The 25,130-nt window shown below is 50.2% G+C and overlaps 1 protein-coding gene across 7 annotated transcripts in view; it reads left to right on the forward strand.

The window, feature by feature from the left end:
- The first annotated feature begins 278 nt into the window (after positions 1-278).
- Positions 279-25,130, forward strand: part of PTAFR (platelet activating factor receptor) — a 39,169-nt gene continuing 14,317 nt past the window's right edge. For 3 of the 7 annotated variants that reach the window (XM_039511880.1, XM_039511876.1, XM_039511882.1), the window contains exon 1: positions 279-408. The gene's annotated coding sequence lies outside the window, so the exon portion shown is untranslated. Of the gene's footprint in view, positions 409-7,918; positions 7,938-20,993; positions 21,112-24,763; positions 24,935-25,130 lie in introns of those variants that run through there. The other 4 variants (XM_039511878.1, XM_039511881.1, XM_039511877.1 and 1 more) reach the window with 4 other exon arrangements.

Raw genomic sequence — 25,130 nt, forward strand, 5'->3', positions numbered from 1 at the left:
ACCACCAATAGTCCTGATTTACAAGGTGCTATGCACAGCCTCCTGCCTCCCACAGCTCCCTCCCTGGGAGGGGACCCGCCGTTCAGCAGCAGCCCAGTTGCAAGAACAGCTGCCACACGCTGTGTGAGTCAATGGGTGGGATCCCCAGCACCTGGTCCAGGCCACTCCCTGAGAGCAGCAGCAGGTTTGGGGAGTATTGCAGCTGCCAAGAGGAAGATGACTCACTCAGCTGTGAAAACCATGCATCCCTCCCCTTCCACACCTCCCCTTCTTGCTCATTACTCTGGGGCAGAGTCCTCTGAGCAGACAGGAAACAGGCTCCATTCTCAGGGATCCCTCAGAGCTTGGCCTTTGCAAAGTCTCCTGGCAGCTCCAGCTCCCTGTGCTCTGCTGCTTCATGTCCCCAAGGTAAGAAGGTCCTTTCCTGGCCGTTCTCCTGGTGGGAATCTCTCTCCCCCCATCACTGGGCTGATCCCTTGGCTGCCTCCAAACCAAAACCCCTTTGCTTCCTCCATCTGCCTGGGCCAGAAACCACCCTGTGCATCCCTACCTGAGTTGGGGTCTCTGCCCTGTCTCTGGGCTCTGCCCAGCACTGTTTTCAGTGCAATCAGTGCTCCCTATGGCTCGCTATCTGAGCCCCCAGGAAAGCATCCAAGGGCACGGGGGAATGAATAGCTGTCTGCAACTCTCCCCAGCAGGTTTCTGCCTGTGCCCCATTCTGGTTCTGTGGGAAGGGCGGCAGTGGGAAGACGGGGGCTACAGTACCTTCCTCATGCTGGTGATGAGCATGTGAGCATGCTGGTGATGATCTTTAGCTCGTCACACCCAGCCTCACCAGGGTGGAAGGAAGAGAGTTTCTGCTAAAGCTCAATGCAAATAAGAGCAACATTTCCTCCTGTTGCTCAGGGTGTCTGGTGTCTTGGTGGGATCCAGCTGCAGTCGTGTCTGCAACTGCACTCTATAGGGTTGCCAGGTGTCCGGTTTTCGACTGGAAAGTCTGGTTAAAAGGGGACCTGGCAGTGTCCAGTCAGCACTACTGACTCAACACCAAGAGTCCAGTTACCCGAGTAACCGTCCGCAATCGGCTTCCGTTCCGCCGCTAGGAAGGTGGGAAGAGCAGCTACTGCTGGAGTAGGAGGAGCACTCAGGAACTGCCTGGTTCTGGCAGAGAGAGGTACAAGCAGCTGGGGTCTAGAGGGAGGGCTCCTGAAGCATGTGGCATTTGAGGAGCGGGGCCAGATTCCCCAGCCAGGACCCGTTCTCAGCCTCCTTTGTGCTTCACCCCTGCGGTGCTGCCCCTCCATCCTGCCCCAGTCACCCCCACCCGGGAGCATGGTTCTCCCTGCCCCAGTCACTCCTCCAGACCCAGAGTGTGGCTCGACCTCGAACGTCCTGCACATGTCACCCAGCTGGCAGGGGGCAGGAGGTGGAGAGAGCAGCAAGTGACAGGCAGGGGAAAGAGGCGCGGTGGCGGGGCCTTAGGGAAAAGAGGCGGAGTAGGGGTGGGGCCTCCGGGGGGAGAGGTGGAGCAGGGGGCAGGAAAGGTTCTGTCTCTCAGTGTCCAGGTTTCACAAATTAGAAAGTTGGCCACCCTAACTCTGTATCAGAGTAGCAGTCGCGTTAGTCTGTATCCGCAAAAAGAACAGGAGTCCTTAGAGACCAGGAACCTATCCTTGCAACAAAGCCTGGTGCCAACTCTGTCCACATATCTATTCAGGGGACACCATCATAGGAACTAATCACATCAGCCCCACCATCCGGGGCTCATTCACTTACACATCTACCAATGTGCTATATGCCATCATGTGCTAGCAATGCCCCTCTGCCATGTACATTGGCCAGTCTCTACGTAAAAGAATAAATGGACACAAATCAGACGTCAAGAATTATAACATTCAAAAACCAGTCGGAGACACTTCAATCTCCCTGGTCACTCAATTACAAACCTAAAAGTCGCAATATTACAACAAAACAACTTCAAAAACAGACTCCAAAGAGAGACTGCTGAATTGGAATTAATTTGCAAAATGGACACCATCAAATTAGGCTTGAATAAAGACTGGGAATGGATGGGTCATTACACAAAGTAAAACTATTTCCCCATATTTATTCCCTCCCCCCCCCCCCCGCCACTGTTCCTCACACCTTCTTGTCAAGTGCTGCAGTGCAGGCCTTTGGGGAGCACCAGCCCGGGGCTCTGGTGTCACAGGATGGCTGGTAATTTCTGGTCAGCTGTTTTCTGCTAGCTGCTGCTTTGTTTGAGGCGTGGGGTGAAGGTGCCCAGAGATGCTGGCGCTTTGGGGGCTGCTCTAGCCAGTCACAGGCCAGGAGCGGTTTGGCACCATTTCACACTGAGCAGGTTTCACTCAGCCAGGGAATATCAAGCTGGAGTAAGCGGAGAGCTGAACAGGCAAGGTTACTGTTCTCCAAACAGAATGTTCTGTGCTGCTCTCTTGCCTAGCATGGAGTCAGTGTCCACAGTGCTACATTCTCACCAGAAGCCACTGGTGCTTGCTCCATTAATTTCCCGCTGAGAGATTTGCACACAGTGCAGAGGGAAGGGGACACAGAAATCCAGGAAAATTCCATTCCTGGGTGGCCAAGGATTGAATTGCAGGGGACCAGAGTGTGGTACTCAGCTCACAACCCCTCAATTCCCCACGCCCACCACTACTCTCGCCACTCGACTCCTACCTGCTTGAGGTGTCTGCACCAGTTAGGCCTTGGCTACACTGGCGCTTTACAGCACTGCAACTTTCTCGCTCAGGGGTGTGAAAAAACACCCCCCTGAGCGCAGCAATTTACAGCGCTGTAAACTAATCCCCACGGGGAGGTGGAGTACCTGCAGCGCTGGGAGAGCTCTCTCCCAGTGCTGGCGCCATGACCACACTCGCACTTCAAAGCGCTGCCGCGGGAGCACTCCCGCGGCAGTGCTGTACAGCTGCAAGTGTAGCCATACCCTCTGATACAGGAGGAAGGACAAGGAGCAGAGATGCCTGTGACCCCATTGCCTGCTCTCTGAGACACGGCATCCAGTCTGAATCAGTTCCACGCCCCAGCTGAACATTTCATGTGCAGGAAATGATTTCACAATTCTTGGTACAATTAGAAAGCTAGTGATTTCACAGCACCGTCACTTTGTTAGTTTCACCTTCATTAAAAGCTGCCATAGTAGATCAGAGCGGGGTGCCCAGGATCCTGTCTCTGACAGTGCCAGCACCAGCTGCTGCAGAGGAAGGTGGAAGGAGCCCTGCAGTAGCAGTTACAGGCTAACCTGCCCTGGGGGAAGGCACCTCCTGACCCCTTCGACCCCTTTAGGTAAGGATTGGCTCCTCTTCTGAAACAGGAAGATTTGTGTCCCTTCAAAAACTCTTGCTTAGATTTAATAACATTCTCTACTATCATATCTCTGCACATTCTTATTCTCCATACAAACGGTCAGTCTGTTTTTGAATTCAGTTAAGCTCTTGGCCTTTGTGATACTTTGTGGCAGTGAGTTCCATAGGTTACTGTGCATTGTCCAAAATGTATTTTGTTTGCTCGGTGTTAAATGTGCAGCCTCTCATTTCCATTTGATGTGCCCTTCCCTGCCCAGCCATCATGTGGGACTGTCTCATCCCCAGCTCCTCATAGTGGGACTGGAACCCATGACCTAGGCTTGAGAGGTATCACTGGCCCATCCCCAGTCCTTTGCAGTCAGTAGTTCTGATTTTGCATAGAAGCTCCCTAGAAATGAGCCCATCCTGAGGCTGTTCACAGAGACAGGAGGAACTGGCTACGTTCACAGCCTGAGCATGCCAAGGCTCTTGGTTGCGTCACGTGCTGGAGCTGCCCAGCAGAGAGCCTCCCCAAGGCTGCGGTGCCTGCACTCGGAGCATGGCAGAGCAGGGGTGCTCTGGGAATAGGCTGGGGAGAATCAAGGGCAGGGAAGGAGGCAACTCCCTGGGTTATTTATTTTTGTTGCGGCAGTCATGCCAAAGGACCTCAGACAGGGAGCAGCACCCCATTGTACAGGGTACTCTGCAAACACTGCAAAGAATGTGTGTCCCTGCTGCAGAGCACCCATAGTCTAGGACTGACACCACAGGGGTGGGCAGCGATAGGGGGTTAGCATCAGTGTCCGTCGTGCTCACCAGCCAAGGTAATGCCAGCTGGGCTGTAAGCCTGATGGAGATGAACTACTGAAGGGTCAGGGAGGAGGGAAGAGGAGCAGCTGCTTTCTCCAGCCTCAGCTCTGGGGGACAGAGAACTCCCCTTGCACTGATAATCACCCCAAGTCAGCAGGAGGGTGCAGGGACCCACTGCTTCCAGGTGTTAGCTCCAAGGACATCATTTTGGGGGTGCTGCTGACAGGCAGGCAGGCCTGGGTTTGGCAGTGGGAGGGAAGGCTACAGCATGGAGCTGGGAGGAGCTAGCCCCAAACTCCTGGGCATTCAGCAGCATGGGTGGGAAAGGGACTCCCCGGGGATTTGCCTTGTGCACAAATGGCTCCTTCCTGGTTTTTGGGTTCAGCTGAATAATGCTGCAGTGACACTGAGCCCAGAGGTCTATTCGAAGCCTTCATGCCCATCGCCATATGTAGCCCTTCCACGGTGCCCTTCTAACCCTAGAAGGCACAGAGCCCAGGTTAGTGCTCTGCCCACTGGCCTTCGCTGCCTTTGCAGGCCGGACCAGTGACCAGCCAGCCGGCCCTCAAACACAGCATCCTGCTGCATCCCAGGGATGGTCCTGCTTTGGCTCTTGTGGGGAAAGCACCAGACCAGAGACACTCGCTGTGGGAGCTTTTCATACAAAAGCCACATGCACAGTTTGGGACGTCCTCCTCCTTCCAGGTAACATGGCTTCCCCTGTGCAGCCAGCGCACGGAGGTGCCACACCACAGGACAAGGGACTAGGCACTTGCCTCACAGTGACCCCAGCCAGGCTGAAGGCTGTGAAGTGTGAACATATTCCAGGTATGGCAAGCCAGCCTGGGGAGATATTGCTCAGCTCCTCCCAGCTGGGCTAGAGTCTCTGGAGTGAAAAGTTACTGTGAATCCTGGTGACTAAGGCATGGACCCGGCGCTGCACCTGATAGCATGTCTGCTCATTCCACCTGTGCAAAGGGAATGCTCCCCCACTTTGCAAGCAGCTCCTGCCCTGTCCCTACCAGGCTCCAGCACTTGGGATCTGCCCACAGACCAGGGGTGCAGCCACTCTGCTCCTGCTGCAGGTCTCTGCAGCATTTGCCACCATGCTGTGCTACTGCCTCCAAAGCAGCAGGAGGACAAGCAAGGTCCTGAAATGGCTCTGGCCTTTCATCGCTGACTGAAGCCCAGGGTCAATCTGGGCAACTACTCCTCAACCTCCAGGACTCCCATCTCCTGGGGCTCATCCACTCCCCTCCCCATTCAGCATTTGCAGGAAACCAGCAGGTGAGCTGCCAAGATGCCCAGGCTGAGGGGCCAGCAGGGCACAGACCACACCTAGCTTTGCTCTGGCTTCATGGCCAACATTACCTGCGCTGTCTCCTAGGCCTCTCGCTGCCTGGCCAACATCAGCACTGGGGTGAGAGGAGCGGCAGCAGCCACCCCACATGAGGTGGAGCTGATTCTGGCAGTGAGAGGGGAATACTTTGGAGAACTCTGCCAGAGCAACCCCATCCTTTGGCCTTAGATAGTTAGATGGGCCCATGGCCTTGGGCGCCTCCTGTGTTGGTTTAACTGGAGTGGGTATTCCTGTGCCAGGCTGTGTGGACATTCCTATCTTGGAAACTACATAGCTAGAACAGAGTTAGCTAAATTGGGTTTGTTACCAGCCATAGCTGAATCCACCCTAAGCCCAGGTTTATTCCAGGGTCAGACCAGCCACACAGACCTGCACCAAAATACTCACATAACCACTAGGAATCTTGTTTAGCTGAACCATCCGCATCTGTGCAGGCCAGCCTGATTCTGCCCTGCGCCTGCGCACTCCCACAGCAGAACACCCTCCAATCTGCATCCAGCCAGCAGCTCACACCTGATCTTATCAGCTGCTTGAGCTGGCCACAGAGTTGCATGGGAAATGCCCTGATAAGGCTGCTGCAGTTCTCAGGAAATGGAGGCCAAGCTCTGAGCATGCGCCACTTGGTTCATAGTGCAGCAGCGTCTGCCCAGCCGCACCGGCTCCCAGGAACACATTGCCCAGGTCTTTGCTCTGGCTCCCCATTGAACACAGAGTTTAGGCTCCTGGCCCTCAAAGCCCTGCATGACTCTGGCCCCACCTGCCTGAGGTATCAGCTTTCTTCCTCCTCAGCCAGGACTTCCCACAACAGCTGCTCACTGAGTGGGGAAACTAACAATTGGGTGGGAACCAGACCCAGACTACACAGCTCGCTGGCAAAGGAAAGCAGGATGGCCAGCCTGGCTGCATTTAAAGCTAATCACTGGGGCCAGCACCACTCTTCTGCATTCAGCAGCAGCTAGAGCCTGCCTATGGTGAACAGGGAAGAAAGACAGAGATGCCATTATTTTCTGCTGGGAGCCGCTCAGATACTGCAGTGATGGGCCCAATGCAAGAACCCAGATGAGAGAACATGGATGTGAAATGCTGCAACATCAGCATGGGAGCACATTACACTTGCTCTGAACTCATGCACCTTTCTATTTTCCTCAGCAGGGTTTGACTTCCAGTTTTTAAAGGCTGCCTTTCTGCCTCTGACCACTTCCACTCTGTTGCTTAGCCACCGGGGCACTTTTTTGGCCCTCTCACTATTTAGTTAAATTTGGGGTCATGGGTAACATTTCATTTGAGCCTCTATTCCTCTGCTTCCCAGAGCTTTACACATTACACATTTCATTTTGTGTTGCATAATTTCCTGTGGTGTATTTTAAACACTCTGGTTTGGAAATGGCCAGCAAGGCAGGTCTGTTTCCTGCTAGTCTATGGAGTGCTAACAGGGTGGAAAGCTACGGGGGCTGATTTAATATTTATTTACTGGCATGAGTAAAAGAAAATACTGCTTAGGGCCACGGAAGCTTGAGCTACTTTGCTGACTCCTGCTCCCTGGGATGTGGCTGAGATGGGAGTTGACATACTCAACCCACTGGCGAAATTAACCAGGCATGAATTCACATCAAGGCCCATCTCAGTACTGTCTCCATTGTGGTGTGCTTTGAAAATCTAACTCAGCACTGGTGCTTCCGGCAAAGGCAGAAATACTGAGCTGTGTTGCCTCCCACTTCAGCCACAAGAAATCAGAACCAGATTATGCAGCTACACACAGAGCTGTGCTTTGAGCTGTCCCTCATGCTCTGTCGCAAAAGACACCATGCTGCACTGCTGAAGCAATCAGGGTGGAAAGTGCCAGTATCTGCGTGACCATGAATTAAAATAACAAAATAGACAAAACGTGGCAGTGCTGCACATGAGCTGTTGTGTATGGGCCACAGATTACACATCTGGAATTGTAAGGCCAAGATTTCAGAGAATCACTCTGTACAGTAGATTTAGAACTAGCATCTTATGTCGCTGAGTCACGTATCCCATGGCTCAGTCACTACTGAATGGTGGAAGCACAGTTCTGTCCTGGCTCCAAATCCTGCTGTTATTGGAATTTCAGTGAGGCCTCTGAGAGACTTTCCAGTACTGCTGTGGCCAGAGCAGAACTATAGCAGTCAGTGGCTGTTTTCATGTACATTTTCCAACACAAAAAGCAGCAAGATACTGTTGTGTATTTGGTTGTCATGGGTTTTGTTACTATGGCAACTGAGTTAGACTATTAAGGGATAGCTCAGCCGGTTTCAACCGGCTGAGTGAGCTCTCTGTCTCTGTAAATAAAATGGAGGTTTTGGTTAGCTGTCTGCTCTCTGGCCTCAAGTGATTTCTTCCTAAACCGGCTGCCCCAAGGATATAACACTGGCGACGAGGATGGGATCCTGGTGCTGCTCCAGTAACAGAAGGAAGTAGAAGTCAAGGTAAAGACCAAACAAAGAAAAAAAGCTGCTTGTTTGCACTGACTGTGAAAGTGAAACTAAAAATCATGGCTACTCTGACCAGGCCCCTGGAGCCTTTTGATGAGAATACAGAGCAGTGGCATGTGTATACTGAGCGTTTTGAGCTTTTTGGTATTGCAAATGACATTACAGAAGCGAAGAAGGTGCCAATATTCTTAACTGTTGTAGGGGCTAAAACCTACTCTCTGCTACGCAGCTTACTACACCCTATTAAGCCTGAGACTAAATCTTACAGTGACATTGTGGAAATCCTGGGGTCTCATTTCTCCCCAAAACCACTGGTAATTGCTGAAAGATATAGGTTCCACAAAAGAGACCAAAAGGAAGATGAAACAGTTGTACAATTTGTAGCCATTTTAAAAAAGCTAACAGAACACTGTGAATTTAAAGAGATGTTAAATGATGCCCTGCGTGACAGGTTAGTGTGTGGCCTCTGCAGTGAAGCTATACGGAAGCGCCTACTGACAGAGGCTCAGCTTACATTACAGAAGGCTGTTGATATTGCTGTCTCCATGGAACTGGCTACAAGGGAGGCACACATCAGTGCATCCTAGGGTGCAAAAAGTGGCACAAGAACTGACCCACAAAACGGTGCAGAGTCAAGAATGTTACCGCTGTGGTAAGCTGGGGCACCAGGCATCAGAATGCTGGTGTAAGGACCTGGTGTGTCGACACTGTGGCAAAAAGGGACACATCGAGTGTGCCTGTAAACAAAAGAAAAAGAGGCCTGTGGTCTGGCCGACAAAAGAGGAACCTTGCATACCCTAGAGCAGACCCAGGATGATCAAGGTGACACCTCCTCACAAGAGGAAGTGCCACTGCATGCTTTGTCTTTGGCAGCGGGCTCACATGAATACTGGGTAACCCCCTTATTGGAGGGCAAACCTATACGCATGGAACTAGACACCGGTGCAGCTGTCTCGCTGGTTCCTGAGACTGTGTATAAGGAAAAGCTACAGCATCTTCCGCTTAAGGCAACAAAAACTGTTCTGAAGACGTATACAGGTGAAGCTGTGCCCATGTTGGGCACTATTGATGTTAAGGTGGAGCTCAATGGACAGGCGGCTAAATTGCCACTGTTTGTGGTGAGAGGTGACTACCCAGCCTTAATGGGTAGGTCTTGGCTTGGGAAGATTCAGCTGAACTGGGCAGAAGTGCACCGGATGACTAAAGAAGAAACCAGTCTAACCCCTATACTAAGGAAACATGCTGCTGTTTTTGGAGATGATTTGGGAAGTATGAAGGGAATCACTGTGACATTGAACATTAAACCTGGCAGTCCACCAAAATATCTGAAAGCCCAAACTGTGCCATATGCCATCAGGCCAAAAGTTGAAGCAGACCTGGAGTGCCTGGTCACCAATGGAGTCCTAATACCAGTTACCCATAGCTCATGGGCCACTCCTATCGTTCCAATAGTAAAGAAAGATGGATCTCTCCAGATTTCCGGTGATTTTAAAGTCACTGTCAACCCAGTGTTGTGTGCAGAGCAATACCCGCTTCCCCGCATCAATGACCTCTTCGCAGGCCTGGCTGGGGGACAAAAGTTCAGTAAGATTGATCTGAGTCAAGCATATTTACAGATGCACGTCGATGAAAAGTCCCAAGAGCTGTTGACTGTTGTGACTCATAAGGGGCTTTATCGATACTGTCGCCTACCCTTCGGAATCACATCGACTCCCGCCCTGTTCCAGAGGGCTATGGACCAGATCTTGTGTGGCTTGTCAGGAGTTCAGTGCTATCTGGATGATATCCTGGTCACTGGAAGAAATGAAGAGGATCACTTAAAGAATTTAGAGGCTACCCTACAAAGACTGGAAGAGTATGGCCTACGAGTTCGCAAAGACAAGTGTGAATTCTTCAAGCCCTCTGTTGAATATTTGGGACACATCATTGATTCTGCAGGTCTTCATAAGGCCCCTGCAAAAGTTAAAGCTATTGTGGAGGCTCCCCCACCTCGAAATGTAAGCCAGCTGCGCTCATTTCTAGGACTACTGAACTATTATGGGAAGTTCATCTCACAGTTAGCCACACTGCTAAAACCACTTCATGAGCTCCTTGGGCAGAACAAGGCCTGGAAGTGGACTGAAGCCTGTGATGTTGCATTTAACAAAGCTAAGGATGCATTGTTAAATTCTGAAGTTCTAACGCACTTTGATCCATCCTTACCCTGCAATTGGCCTGCGATGCTTCCCTTATGGAGTGGGAGCGGTCGTGTCACACATTATGCCTTCGGGAGAAGAAAGACCTATTGCTTTTGCTTCACGCACTCTAAGCAAAGCAGAAACTAACTACGCCCAAATCGAACGTGAGGCATTAGGAATTGTTTTGGAATTCGGAAGTTTCATCAGTACCTATTTGGGCGAAAGTTTACTCTTCTTACAGACCATCGACCTCTGACATCAATTTTTGGACCCTACACAGGCATTCCCCCATTAGCTGCTAGTCGTATGCAACATTGGGCATTGATACTTTCTGCACACACATATGAAATCAAATATCGGAAATCCACTCTGCGGCAATGCAGATGGCCTCTCAAGGTTGCCTTTACTGGTCAAACATCAAGATAGTGCCCAAAAGGAAATCTTCTACTTTGAACAGGTAGAGAATACACCCATCACTGCTACTCAGATAAAGAAGGCAACCCGCGTTGACCCAGTATTATCCCAAGTTATGGACCTGGTGATGCATGGAAAATCTCGACAAACCTCTCCGGTCTCACCCGACCTTGTTCCCTACATGTCCAGGCGGACGGAGTTATCGGTCCAATCTGGTTGTTTGTTGTGGGGGAGGCGTGTCATTATTCCACCACCCCTGAGATCACAGATGTTAGAACAGCTACATTCCAGTCACTGTGGAATAGTGCGCATGAAGGAAATTGCACGAAGCTATTTTTGGTGGCCTAGATTGGACAGTGCTATTGAAGAGAAGGCAAAAGCTTGTATGTCATGTCAGGGTGTAAGAAATGCACCCCAGTGGGCACCCCTACACCTATGGGTCCCGGCCACAGTCATCACTCAAACAGGACCTGTTTCCTATACAGTCCGGACTGCAGAGAATCTTACCTGGCGGCGACATGTAGATCAGCTGTTGCCAGGTCATGCCAGTCTACAGGACCCATCTGCAGTTGAGGGGTCTGACTTCACCCCTCCTGGTGAGACACCGAATCATGAGTCACCTGTTCCTGACTGTTCTCCTCCATTACTGCCGGCAGCTGAGATACCCCTTTGCCCAGCACGAGCTGATACCACCTCCTCACCTATTCGTGCTGCGGACCCTGAGCCCCTAGTACTTTCGGGTGCAACAACACCAGAAGTTCGCCGTAATCCACCTAGAGACAGAAGGCCTCCTCATCGGCTGGATCTTTAGTTAGGGCGAACCCACAGTTATGGGGCAAAATAATCCCCAGGGTTTAGCCGGGAATGGAGGCAGTCTACCCTCCTTCTCTAGTTTAGTGTGTGTTTTATTTAGGGGATGTTCTATTAGGGGGGGAGGAATATGTTGTGTATTTGGTTGTCATGGGTTTTGTTACTATGGCAACTGAGTTAGACTATTAAGGGATAGCTCAGCCGGCTGAGTGAATAAAAATAAAATGGAGGTTTTGGTTAGCTGTCTGCTCTCTGGCCTCAAGTGATTTCTTCCTAAACCGGCTGCCCCAAGGATATAACAGATACTTTTAGTGACAATGACTTTCACGATGACAGTGTGTGCCTCCTCTGTAATATGCTGCAGCCACTCTGCTGCACAAAATGGCAGCTGTCTCTGCAGCCTAAAGGCTCCTAGAAATGTAAAGGTACAGTACACAACACAAAACCGTAACAGTTACATTGCTACATGTCCCGGGGTTATATGTGGTGCAGAATGAGCTCCTGATTCCTAATGTCTTATATCCGACGTGGCTATTTGCACCTGTGCGAAGGGGATGTCATCTGCTATGAAATGGCAGGATACTGTATTACAACTGCTCCGCACAGCCCTGAGTGATGGCACAAGGCAAGTCAGGCACTGAATTTCAGCCTTTCCTGTGAGAATGCTGAATTCCTCAGGTTTCAGCAATGAATCCAGTTAACATTCAGCAGTTGCTGTTGTCTGTTCCATTAAGCATTTCTCATTGACTCATTAGCTGCTATTCAGTAAAACTGCAACAGACTTGTCATTAGAGGTCGTTGGGACAGTGACCAGCCCTACCTGTGTGTTTGTGCAGTACCCAGCACAGCAACGTCCTGGTCCTGACTGGTCCCTTTGGGCATGATGGTAATGCATGTTAGAATACTCCTAATTAATAATGACATGTCTGACTCCAGGCAGGAGGGCAGAATCTTTATTGCATTCCATTGAGAATTTTTCTCAAATAAATGCATTAAAATTATTTATGCTCATTGACAAGGGTCTCTGGACTTTCTTTTATAACATTGTTTTTTGCTGCCCGATTCATACGAGAGAATTGCATCTGCAAAGCTATCATCTGGCCATCAGCATTTACCATCATCAACACGTTCCTATTATGCCTCTGGCATTTAGGCCAGTGACGAAGCTCCTCCACTCCTGTCTGTTTCTGGCAAGTCTTTCAATGGTTCCCCAGCTGTGCCCCAGGTTTTTCAGCTCGGCTTCCACGGCTCTTCACCATGTTGTTTTTGGGTGGCCTCGTTTTGCTTGCCTTCAGGTGTCCATCTCATTGCTATTCTGGTGATGGAATCATATGACCGATCCATCTCCAACATCTCCTGGCAATGATGGTGCTCAGATCCTCTTGGCTGCACTGTGTCAATAGATCTTAGTTTGAGATTGTTCTGGGCCAAAAGATACGGAGGATTTTTCTGAGGCAGGTTGTATGGAATGAAGACAGTTTGGACATGTCAGACTTTCTCATTCACAATTCTGAACTATAAAGTAGTGTTGAAAGTACACAGCTCTGATAAATCTTGAGTTTGGTTTTGGTGTTGTATTTTGATGATTTCCAGACTGTATTTAAGCTCCTGAAGGTGTTCCTAGCTTTATTGATTTTGTTCTGGATGTCCCAGCTTGTTCCACCGTCCTGGGTGATGGTGCTGCCCAAGTATGTGAATGTTTTTACATTGATGAGAACATAATCCTCTATCCATACTGGTGATGGCAAGGCAATATTAAAGGCCATTATATCTGTCTTATTGCTGGCTGAATGCATTAAGCAAATTGTTTTTTCTTGTATATGGTGTTGGGTATGTGACAGGAAAGCGACATCATCTGCGAAGTCCAGGTCTTCAAGGGATGAGAAGAGACGTGACAGGTAGAGAAACTAACACTGGAAGTAAATTAGGCCCTCCTGTTCACATCCTCTCATAATACAGGAACAAGGGCATGTTCAATGAAATAGAAAGATGGCAGATTCAAAACTGATAAAGGGAACACTTTTTTGCAGATTGCTCAATTAGCAGGTGGAACTCACAGCCACAGGAAGAGTGCTAATGTTATACCAATAGTCATAAAGACCAAGCAAAATGTCTCAGGTAATTATAGACCAGTTAGCTTGACATCAGTCGTAGGCAAAATAATGGGAAAGCTGATACAGGATTCAACTGATAAAGAATTAAAGGCTCAGTACAGGCCTAACTGGGTGAAATGTAGTAGCTGGTGATATGCAGGAGGTCATACTAAATAATCCATAATTCCTTTAAATTATGACTCATTGAGGCACGGGATTAGCAGAGTTCAGAAAAGGTCTGGATGTTTATATGGAAGACCTGACTATCCAGAGATATAATAGGAAAGATTGAAACAAAGAAACAAACAAAACCACCCCAGAATTTTGGAAGGGATAGAAACTTCCTGAATCAGGGCATGAACCAACCTCTAGTTAAAGGGATCAGCGCGAGCCTTTTCCTAGTGCATGCTGTCTCATAACTGCTACTTCCTCCAGAGCAGCTCCTTCCTCCAGAGCAGCTGGTGATGGCCATTGTCAGAGACAGGATTCTGAGCTAGAGGGACCCTGGTCTGATCCACTCTGGCAGCTCCTCCGCTTCTCTGTTAATTAATTAAGGTAAAACTAATGAACCAGTGGTTTTGTGAAATCACTAGCTTTCTGCTTATAGTAAGAACTATGACATAATTTCCTGTGCATGGACTGTCTGTCTGGGCTCTGGAAATGATTTGGTTCTTTTAAAGAAATAAGCATTTTTGACTGTTTCTATGTCTTGAATTGTCTCAGTATAAATCACTATTCAGCAAAAATGACAAATTGTCCCTTCATTGCCAGCAAATAATCCTCCTCCCCACAAAATGACATGAACATTGGTGCTCTTTGTGTGTCAGTCTCTTTGATAGAAACTGACCACAGAGGCAGCGACACAAGGGAGTCAGGGATACACAGGCATTCCCAGCCCTGGGGCTCCAAGGGGGTGGCTTTAGAATCCTATGTGCTCTGTTGGTCAGTGAATCTGATGGGCAGTCACCTCCAGAGAGAGAAGAGACAAGACAACACAACTAATCTGGGGCCCTTGGATCATGTGCTAAGGCAGCATGGCCTAGAGCAGCGGTTCTCAAACTTCATTGCACCGTGACTCTCTTCAGGTGACAAAGATTACTGCGTGACCCCAGGAGGGGTTACGGAAGCCTGAGTCCACCCAAGCAGGGGGGCCAAAACCCGAGCCCAACCGCCTGTAACCTGAGTCCAGCCATCGAGGACTGAAGATCTTTGGCTTCAGCTTTGGCCCAGGGTGGTGGGGCTTCGGCCCCAGGCCCCAGCATGTCTAATGCCAGCCCTGGCAACCCCATTAAAATGGGGTAATGACCCACTTTGGGGTCCCGACCCACAATTTGAGAACCGCTGGCCTAGAGGAATGACAGTTTACTCACTCTTGCAAATGTATCATAACGTGATTTTGGCCCTTGCTACAGGCAGACTCACAATACTGCACACAAGATTAGGAAGCCAAATGAGAAACAGTGCCCTGGCACCAAGGGGAAAGGACAATGAACTGCAAGCCCAAAGACCAGTCCTATCCCAGCTCTTCCACTAATGGCCGGAGATACTTGCTACTAGCAGTGGCAGATGGGCCACATGCCATTGTCTCAGCGTAGCATCCCTTTCATAAACTTATCAAGCTCAGTCTTGAAGCTAGTTAGTTTTTTCGCCCACACTGCTCCCCATGGAAGGCTGTTCCAGAACTTCACTCCTCTGATAGTTAGAAACCTTCGCCTAATTTCAAGCCAAAATGTATTGATGGCCAGTTTATATCCATTTGTTCCTGTGCACCATTGGCACGGAACTTAAACTTCCCCTCCCTGGTATTTATCCTCCCGGTGTATTTATAGAGAGCAATCATATTTCCCCTCAGCCTTTGTTTGGTTAGGCTAAAGAAGGCAAGCTCCTTAAGTCTCCTCTCACAAGGTAGGTTTTCCATTCTTCTGATCATCCTCATAGCCCTTGTTCCTGTTTGAATTCATCTTTCTTGAACATGGGAGACTAGAACTGCACACAGTATTCCAGATGAGGTCTCACCAGTGCCTTGTATGATGGTATCTTTGCTATCTCTACTGAAAATCCCTTGCCTGATGCTTTCTGAGATTGCATTAGCCTTTTTCATGGCTGCATCACATTGGTGGCTCATAGTCATCCTGTGACTGACCATCACCCCCAGCTCTTTCTCCTCCTCTGTTGCTTCCAACTGATACGTCCCCAGTTTATAGCAAAAATTCTGGTTAGTCCCTAAGTCTCTTGTACTTTGCACTATTAAATTCCATCCCATTTCTATTACTCCAGTTTTCAAAGTCATCCAGATCTTCTTGTATAATATTCTGGTCAACCTTCATATTGGCATTACCTCCTAACTTTGTGTCATCTGCAAATTTTATTAGCACACTCCCACTTTTTGTGTCAGTAATAAAAATGTTAAATAAGATTGATCCCAAGACTGATCCCTGAGGAACTCCACTAGTAACCTCCCTCCAGTCTGACAGTTCACCTTTCAGTACAACCCATCATAGTCTGCCCTTTAACCAGTTCCTTACCCATCTTTCAATTCTTATATTAATCCCCATCTTCTCGAATTTAATAATTTCCCATGTGGAACCGTATGCTTTACTGAAATCCAGGTAGGTTAAATCTACTGCATTTCCTTTGTCTAAAAAATCAATTATCTTCTCATAGAAAGAGATCAGATTGGTCTGGCATGACCTACCTTTTGTAAAACCATGTTGTACTTTATCCCATCCAGTTTGGGCTGCAGCTCTTCCCTATGAATTTTTCCCCCTTGCTTAGGATGCAGGTTTCACATAACTTCTGCAACTTTGACTTGAAGTAATTCCAAGCCTACTTCACATTCAGATCCTTGTGTTCTTCAGTCCAGTCACGTCCCTAACTACTTCCCTTAATTTTTAAATTTGCTCTTTTGAAATCAAGCACCATAGTCCCAGATCTATTTTTGTTTATCCTTCCGTTTAGTTTAAACTAAATTAGCTCATGATCACCTGAACCAAGGTTGTCCCTTACAACCAGTTCTTCTGTGACGGGGTGGCCAACCTGTGGCTCCGGCACCACATGCGGCTCTCCAGAAGTTAATATGCGGCTCCTTGTATAGGCACCAACTCTGGGGCTGGAGCTACAGGCACCAACTTTCCAATGTGCTGGGAGGGTGCTCACTGCTCAACCCCTGGCTCTGACACAGGTCCTGCCCACACTCCACCCCTTCCCATCCCCTCCCCTGAGCCTGCCGTGCCCTCGCTCCTCTCTCCCAGAGCCTCCTGCATGCCACGAAACAGCTGATTGGGAGGTGCGGGGAGGGAGGGGGTGGAGCTGGGAGTGGGGTGGGGGAGCTGATTGGGGGCTGCTGACATATTACTGTGGTTTTTTGGCAATGTACATTGGTAAATTCTGGCTCCTTCTCAGGCTGAGGTTGGCCTCCCCTGTTCTATGAGCTCCTCACTACTCACCAGTACCAAATCTAAAATGGCATCATCTCTTGTTGGTTCAGCGACCGTTTGGTGAAGAAACCTGTCTGCTCTCAAGTTCAGGAAAATTTGGGCCCTACTATTATTAGTAGCATTTGTCCCCCAGTCTATATCTGGGAAATTAAAGTCTCCCATAATCACACAATTCCCAGTAGAGTCTCAATTCCAAGCAGGGTCTGACTCATAATTTGTCACATTTTGGCCTTGGTAATACTGCACACTGCTTTGAACATGTACAATGCTACATATGGCAATGCTAAGGCTGATCTGTTCTGAGGCCAGGAAGAATTGGGGCCTGAACTTGAAATTCCTGTGTGCTTAGCAAACCTCCCTGCTGGAGCTATTAATAGCAGCAGGGCTAGTTTAAAGTGGAAAGCAGGAGTTTGCTTGTCCTTCCCTGCCCTGTTATAGAGCCCTGCCCCCGGAGGCTTTCTGCTTGGAGCCTCTTTATCTTCACTGCCCCAGCGCTCCAGCTGGGTCTCTCACGTTCAGTCCCATTCCAGGGTTGCAAAGAGTTCAACAAAACTGTCTTCACTTGGGCTTCCAAACAGAGCCTTGTCCCCCTTGGGGGCTTAGGTCACTTGGCTAGTAGGCTGCAGGGGGAGGGACCATGGCCCACCCACTACTCCGGGTGCCAGCCCAGGGACCCTACATACTGCTTCCTTCCGTTTGCTTCTGCTATTCCATGGGCCTTTTCCCATGTAGCCCCTTTCTCTTCACCCTGACTCAGGGCTGAGGTTCTCAAATCCTCCTCCTCCTGCTGAATGCAGGGAGCACCAGGAGCTGTCTTCTGGTTCTCTTCTGGAGCTCCTGTCAGCAGCAACAAGCACCCTTCCTTGCTGTTCTGGTCCCAGACAGGAACTGACCTACTCAGGCCCTAGAGCGCCTTTTAACTGAGCCTGCTAGGCTCTGATTGGCTGCTTCCATGAGGCCTATTTAGGCAGGCCTGGAGGACCCGACTCTGCTGCTTCTTCCTGGGTCTAGGTTGCCACCTGTCCAGGTTTTACTGGACAGTCCATTTTTTGGCTTCTGTGTCCAGGTGCTAATTAGGGTTGCCAGGTGCCTGGTTTTCAACCAGAAAATCTGGTCAAAAAGGGGACCTGGCAACCCTAAATGGCACCCGAACCAAAAGTCCGGTTACTGTGGGGTGACAGGAGGTGCCAGCCCCTGCTCATCGGGGCTACCTCCTTCCTGCAAGCAGGCTCCTTGAGACAATCCAGCAAGTGACATGAGGAAGGATGGAGAAAGGAGTGAGCGATGGGGGCAGGACATGGGGAGGAAGAGGCAGAAGAGAGGTGGGGCCTTGAGGGAAGAGGCAGAGCAGGGGTGTGGCCTTGGGGGAAGAGGTGGAGAAGAGGCAGGGCCTTGGGCATCCAGTTACCAGCAGTAAGAAAGGTGGCAACCCTACCTGGGGCGGGGTATGGTAGGATCGCAGGGCCTCCAGCAGGAAGCCTCGAAGGGGCTGGTACACCCCACCACACCATTGTTAGGATTCTTTCTGATCTTGCTACTTTTTAAAATGCCTTGTTATTGTTCTTAACTCTACTGGCCATAGATTTTTCCTTGTGTTATTTTGCTTGCCTTATCAATTTTCTACAATTCCTAGCTTCTGATTTATATTCATTACTGCACCTTCTCCATCCATTAGTTATATATGTTTTAAATAACTGCCTTCACTTCCCCTCTAAACTTGATCTGTTTTTTAATTGCACGGCCTTCTTCCTGAGTTGTGGGATTGTGGCTTTTTGGGCATATAGTAAAGTATTCTTAAGCAATTGCCAATTATCATTCACATTTTTCTGATAAAATTCTTACTTCCGGCTGAATTGGCTCATAACTGTTTTCCACTTTTTGAAATTGACCCTTTTAAAGCAACAGGTACATGGTTGGACTGGTTTGGACTTTTTTCTGTTTGCACATTATAAAGGTGATCAAATCACGATCATGTGTATCTAAATTACCATTATTTTTTAGTTCTATGATCAGTTCTTTAGCTGTGAAGATGAAGTCTAATATAGACCCCCCGTGTCAGATGCAACACTTTTTGAGTTGGGAAATTGTCATAATAGATGTGCCAAATCTATGAGCTTGGCTATATTCTCTCTAACCAGCTACTGCTCTAACCATGAGACCATGCTCCTCCCCAGGGCTGGCTCCAGACCCCAGCGCGCCAAGCGCGCGCTTGGGGCGGCGTCCCAGCGGGAGGGCAGCAGGCGGCTCCGGTAGACCTCCCGCAGACGTGCCTGCGGAGGGGCCGCTGGTCCCGCGGCTCCAGTGGAGCATCCGCAGGCATGCCTGCGGGAGGTTCACCGGAGCCGTGGGGCCAGCGGACCCTCCACAGGCATGTCTGTGGGAGGTCCACTGGAGCTGCAGAACCAGCGACCGCTAGAGCGCCCCCCGCGGCGTGCCACCGTGCTTGGGGCGGCGGAAATCCTAGAGCTGCCCCCGCTCCTCCCCTAGTAAACATGTGTGCTAAGGATCTGAATGTCTTGGCTTCAAATCCTGCTGATGACCTGGCGGTGGGGGCGGAAGAGAGTTATGGATGCATATAATGGTATCAATTTTTCTAGTTTTCTCATTTTAAAATTGTATCAATTGAATTTGTACAGTCAGAAAACACCCTGAAGAAGTTCTGTAGTTAAAAACCCTATCAATTATGGGGCAATGTATAACAAAAGCCAGGCATTCCACATTTCAGTCATGTTCTCAGTTTGATGGTTGTGCCAATGCATGTTTGACAGCCCTTGAGTCACATTTACTATCCTGTGAGCCCTTCTCTTGCTTGAAAGGGTCTGTAGTGAGTTATGGGGAAGGGGAGCTAGTCGGGGCTGCTTGCAGAAACTCCCAAAGGTGCCGCTCTGAATATGCACCTGGAGGTGTGTGATCTAAATGACACCTCTGATTCTTTCAGTCAAGCCCAAGAAGGCAAACAGTGCCACAGTGAGGCTGCTGCCACCATCTCTGTTCCTCAGTGGCCAGCTAGAGACAGTCAGACACCTCTGTATGTCAGGGGGTTGGGGAGGGGCCTGGGACAGGCTCTCACAGCTTGGGCCATTCCCAGTCTCCTGATGCCAGTGACAGGCAGTGGTGCACAGCTCCCCCCCGCCCCCTTCATTAAATGTTGACATGTTCTGGCTCATTAACAATCTGTGTGCAGATTTTCAGATACACTAAACGGGTCCCTAGAGCTGGAAAGCACCTGAGCTGCTCCCACAACCTACCCCATGGACAGTTCTGCTGGGCTCCTCACACTGCTCCTGGTATACTGGCAGTCTGGCAGCTGGGTGCCTGGGCCACACACAGCAAGGGGAAGGCAGCTGGGCTCCAGGTGTCTGTGCTGTGGGCCCAGTGCATACCTGCAGGTGAATGGCTCATACTGGAAGGGCTTGTCCAAGACACTGAGTCTCTTACTGGGAAGAATATGGCCAGCATTCCCCAGCTACCCTTGGCGTTTGGGCACTCCAGAAATGACACACAGATGTGAAACCCCTAGAGTGGGGCCTGGTTTCCAGCAGAACTCATAGCTGCAGCTGACGTTAGGGTTGCCAACTTTTTGACTGCAGAAAACTGAACACCCTTACCCCACCCCTGCCCCTTCTCCGAGGCCCCTCACTCCATCCCACCTCCCTCTCTCACTCACTCTCCCCCACCCTCATTCATTTTCACTCGGTTGGGTGTGGGAGAGGGTAAGGGCACTGGCTGGAGTTGTGGGCTGTGAGGTGGGGCCAGGGATGCAGAAGGGGGCTCATGGCTGGGGGTTGGGTTGCAGGGGACTGAGGGCTCTGGGGTAGGGCTGGGGATGAGGGGTTTGGTTTGCAGGATGGGGCTCCGGGCTGGGACAGGAGGTTGGGGTGCAGGAGTGGGGGAGAGCTCCAGCTGGGGGTGGGGGCTCTTGGTTGAGGCTGAGGGGTTTGGAGTGCAGCAGGAAGGGTGGGCAGGGCCGTCCCTAGGCATACGCAGTTGCGTAGGGCACCCAAAAATTTGGGGCACCACCCTCACTGGCCTCAGCTGGAATCCTCTCTTCTCTGGCCCCTCCCCCACACTGGGCTGGCGGGCTTCTCCTCAGCCCCACCCCCTCCCTCACTCGGTCCACAGCCGGCCGGCTGAGGGCTCCAGCCTCCGGCTCTGGGGAGCCCAGAGCGGCGCAGCCCCGGCCCACTGCTGCCCGGAGCGGAGTCCCTCCCTGGACCCTGCCTGCCTGCGCCACTCGGTGAGTGTGGGGGCGGGAAGGGGGGGGGGGTTTAAAGTGACAGTGCGCTCACTGTCTCTCACAGTTCACTAACTCACACACAGTCTCACACTCCCCAACATACACTGTTACAGAGTCCCCCCAACACACAGTCACACACACAATCTCTCTCTCTGTCTCTCTCACACGTACTGGCTCTCTCCCACACTCACGTACATACACACATGCGTGTGTGCGTGCACACACACACACTCTGTCATGCACACACATTTGTATTATTGTTGTTGTTATTATTGCTTGGTACTTCCTGTCAGAATGCTTGTGGTGAGCCAGGAGTGGCTAGGGGCTGCAGGTGGGCTGTGGGCTCCAGCAAGATGCAGCCTCCGTGTGACAGCACAAAGCCTGCCTTGAGCCACTGCCGCAGCGTCTGCTGCGTACGAAGCTCAGTGTGTGTCAGCAATGGTGGTGGGTGCCCCCTTGATACACGGGTTGGCAGTGCCAGCAGGGGACTGCCTTCAATAGAGCATGGGGCACCAGTTTAATAATACTGGGATCGTGTGTGTGTGTGGGGGGGGGTGGATGGGGGGGATGCTGTCTAGACACTATTTTTAGAGTACTAGCACGAGCCTTGCAAACTCAAGGGTATGTCTACACTACAAGATTACTCTGATTTTACAAAATTCGATTTTTGGGAACAGATTGTATAAAGTCGAGTGCATGCAGCCACACTAAGCACATTAATTTGGCAGTGTGCGTCCATGTACCGAGGCTAGCGTCAACTTCCGGAGTGTTGCACTGAGTAGCTATCCCATAGCTATCCCATAGTTCCCGCAGTCTCCACCGCCCATTGGAATTCTGGGTTGAGATCCCAATGCCTGATGGGGCAAAAAACATTGTTGCAGGTGGTTCTGGGTACATGTCGTTAGGCCCCCCTCTCCCTCCCTTCCTCCGCCATGAAAGCAACGGCAGACAACCGTTTCATGCCTTTTTTCTTGGGTTATCTGTGCAGACACCATACCACGGCAAGCGTGGAGCCCGCACAGCTGACTGTTACCGTGAGTCTCCTGGGTGCTGGCAGATGTGGGACTGTATTGCTACACAGCAGCAGCTCATTGCCTTTTGGCAGCAAATGGTGCGTTAGGACTGAACGCCATCATCATCCTACAGAGATGGGAGTGACTCAGCCAGGTCATTTCCCATTTTCTGCCAAGTGCCCAGGAGATGTTGAGGGCTAGCAGTCATAATGCAGCATCTTCTGCCAAGCGCCCAGGAGATGATAATGGCTAGCAGTCATACTGCACTGTCTGCTGCCAGCCTAAGATGTAAAAGATAGATGGAGTGGGTCAAAACAAGAAATAGACCCGATTTGTTTTGTATTCATTTGCTCTCCCTCCGTGAAATCAACAGCCTGCTAAACCCAGGCTTTTGAGTTCAATCCTTGAGGGGGCCATTCTGTGTGACAGTTGTTTGTGTTTCTTATTGATGCAAAGCCTCTGCCTTTGTGAAATTTAATTCCCTGTAAGCCATGTCGTCAGTCACCCCTCCCTCTATCAGAGCAACGGCAGACAATCGTTTCGCGCCTTTTTTCAGTGCAGACGCCATAGAACGGCAAGTATGGAGCCCGCTCAGCTCAACACAGCAGTCAAGAACATTGTAAACACCTCACCCATTATTGTGCAGTTTATGCTGAATCAGAACCTGGAAAACTAGGCGAAGAGGAGGTGATGGCAGCGCGGCAACGAGAGTGATGAGGACATGGACACAGAATTCTCTCAAACCGCGGCGCTTTGGAGATCATGTTGTTAATGGGGCAGGTTCTAGCTCTGGAACGCTGATTCTGGGCCTGGGAAACAAGCACAGACTGGTGGGACCACACAGTATTGCAGGTGCGGGACGATTCCTAGTGGCTGCAAAACTTTCGCATGCGTAAGGGCACTTTCATGGAACTTTGTGACTTGCTTTCCCCTGCTCTGAAGCGCCAGAATACCAAGATGAGAGCAGCCCTCACAGTTCACAAGCGAGTGGCGATAGCCCTGTGGAAGCTTGCAACGCCAGACAGCTACCGGTCAGTCGGGAATCAATTTGGAGTGGGCAAATCTACTGTGGGGGCTGCTGTGATGCAAGTAGCCAAAGCAATCACTGAGCTGATGCTACCAAAAGTAGTGACTCTGGGACATGTGCAGGTCATAGTGGATGGCCATGCTGCAATGGGATTCCCTAACTGTGGTGGGGCGATAGATGGAACCCATATCCCTATCTTGGCACTGGAGCACCAGGGCAGCCAGTACATAAACCGCAAGGGGTACTTTTCAATGGTGCCGCAAGCACTGGTGGATCACAAGGGACATTTCATCAACATCAACGTGGGATGGCCGAGAAGGGTTCATGACACTTACGTCTTTAGGAACACTAGTTTGTTTAAACGGCTGCAGCAAGAGATTTACTTCCCAGACTAGAAAATAATCATTGGGGATGTTGAAATGCCTATAGTTATCCTTGGGGACCCAGCCTACCCCTTAATGCCATGGCTCATGAAGCCATACACAGGCAGCCTGGACAGTAGTCAGGAGCTGTTCAACTATAGGCTGAGCAAGTGCAGAATGGTGGTAGAATGTGCATTTGGACGTACACTCACCAGAGGTCCCTTCTCCGGCTTCATGGTCCAGGATACCGCCTTGGGAGGGTTAGGAGGCTATTTCAGTCAGGCTGAGGAATCCTCGCTGTTGGGGAGAATGGTGCGCTGTGTGCTCTCCACAAGCTCGTCCTCCTCCTCCTCCTCATCTTCCCCATCTGCAAAATCCTCAGGCATGGCTGAGAGTACCCCCTCCTCGGAATCCACGGTCAGGGGTGGGGTAGTGGTGGCGGCACCCCCTAGAATTGCATGCAGCTCAGCGTAGAAGCAGCATGACTGTAGCTCTGCACTGGACCGTCCGTTTGCTTCTTTTGCTTTCTGGTACGTTTGTCTGAGCAACTTAACTTTCACGCGGCACTGTAGTGAGTCCCTATTGTGGCCTCTCTCCATCATGCCCATGGAGATTTTTTCAAATGTTTTGGCATTTTGTCTTTTGGAACGTAGTTCTGCTAGCACGGAATCCCCTCCCCATACAGCGATCAGATCCACTACCTCCTGTACAGTCCATGCTGGAGCTCTTTTTCGATTCTCGGACTGCATGGTCACCTGTGCTGATAAGCTCTGCATGGTCACCTGTGCTGATCAGCTCTCCACACTGGGCAAACAGGAAATGAAATTCAAAAGTTCGCGGGGCTTTTCCTGTCTACCTGGCCAGTGCATCCGAGTTCAGATCGCTGTCCAGAGCAGTCACAATGGTGCACTGTGGGATAGTTTCCAGAGGCCAATACCGTCGAATTGCGTCCACACTAACCCTAATTCGAACCGGCAATGTCGATTTCAGCACTACTCCCCTCATCGGGAAGGAGTACAGAAATAGATTTAAAGAGCCCTTTATGTCGAAGTAAATGGCTTCTCTGTGTGGACTGGTGCAGGGTTATTTCAATTTAACGCTGCTAAATTCGACCTAAACTTGTAGTGTAGACCAGGCCCAAGTCTGTTGACCCAAGCTGGGAGGCTTGCTCCAAAATGCTGTGTAGACATACCCATAGTGACCTTTAGTCCCAGTGAGCTCTTGTTCTCCAGTCACCTCTAGAGAGACTTTAACACCACAATGTGTGTATGCATTACAGCAGCGAACAGAGGAGAAGCAAACACGGAGAGTTTGCTGGGAACTTGCAAGTACCAGGAGGATGAAGGGGTGATCGTTAGCAGCCAGCATGGATTTACCAAGAACAATCATGCCAAACCAGCTTGCTTTCCTTCTTTCATAGGGTAATTGGTTTGGAGGATATAATATACCTGGATTTCAGGAAAGCTTTTGACACAGTTTCACTTGACATTCTGATAAGTAAGCTGGAGAAATGTGGGCTTACGCAGTGTCATCAGATGTTGGCTACGTGTATGTGTTCTCTCTGCGTGCTGCACTGGCTATGGCCAGATAGCCCATACAGCAGGTTCCGATCAAACT

This window comes from Mauremys reevesii, linkage group 23 (genome assembly GCF_016161935.1).
Source record: "Mauremys reevesii isolate NIE-2019 linkage group 23, ASM1616193v1, whole genome shotgun sequence".
NCBI lineage: Eukaryota > Metazoa > Chordata > Testudines > Geoemydidae > Mauremys > Mauremys reevesii.